The sequence below is a fragment of the Bison bison genome, unplaced genomic scaffold, assembly GCF_000754665.1.
Source record: "Bison bison bison isolate TAMUID 2011002044 unplaced genomic scaffold, Bison_UMD1.0 scf7180017864366, whole genome shotgun sequence".
NCBI lineage: Eukaryota > Metazoa > Chordata > Mammalia > Artiodactyla > Bovidae > Bison > Bison bison.
In genome coordinates, this window is record NW_011494938.1 from 4540174 (window position 1) to 4541121 (window position 948).

The following is a 948-nucleotide window of genomic DNA, read 5'->3' on the forward strand; positions in this document are numbered from 1 at the left end:
TCAAATGAGTCAGCTCTTCACATCAGGTGGCCAAAGTATTGGACTTGCAGCTTCAAAGAGCTGTTAAATATTGTACTAGTATTGGAGAAGTTAAGACTATTGAGTTAAATAGTATTAAAATTGTAAAGGAACAAATGAAACAGCATATTTCTGTAAAATTACTTTAACTCTCATTAATCTCTGTTAAACTACAGAAATATTTTCAATAGAATTTAAATACTAGCACTGGCATGTTTAACAGATATAAAGCATATTTCAAGAGTTTAGAAAAGGAAGCTCTTGGTCATGGAGAGGTGGGGTTAAGGACACTGTCAAAGAAAAGAGAGAGATCTTGTATACAGAATGAAGGTAAGGAGCACCATTCATAGGGTATGAACAAAGGTGGATGAAATGGTTTGTTGTGGAGATTGAATGGACCTATTTGACTAGAGCAGAGAATTCTTAATTTAGAGACTGTATCAGTTACAATTGCTGCATAAAAAACTATACTGAAACTTTGTGGTTTAAAACAACAAACATTTACTTAGTTCACAGTTCTGTAGGAGGTTTCTACTGGTCCAGGCCAGGCTGAACTGCTCTCATCTGGGATTGCTCATGTGTCTGTGGTCATTTGGAGAATCAGATGGGGGCTGACTGGCCCCAAGTGGCTTTGCTAACATATCCAAGGGTTGGTAGGGGCAGTAGACAAGGGACAAAAACATGAAAGTGGCAGGCCCCAGTGATCCAGTGTTTCTCAAGATTTTGCTTGTGTAACATTTGCTAACATTTGTTGTTGTTCAGTTGCTCAGTTGTGTCCGACTTTTTGCAACCCCATGGACCTTAGCACGCCTGGCTTTCCTGTCCGTCACCATCTCCCAGAGATTGCCCAAACTCATGTCCATTGACTCAGTGATGCCATCTAACCATCTCATCCTCTGTCATCCCCTTCTCCTCCTGCCTTCAATCTTT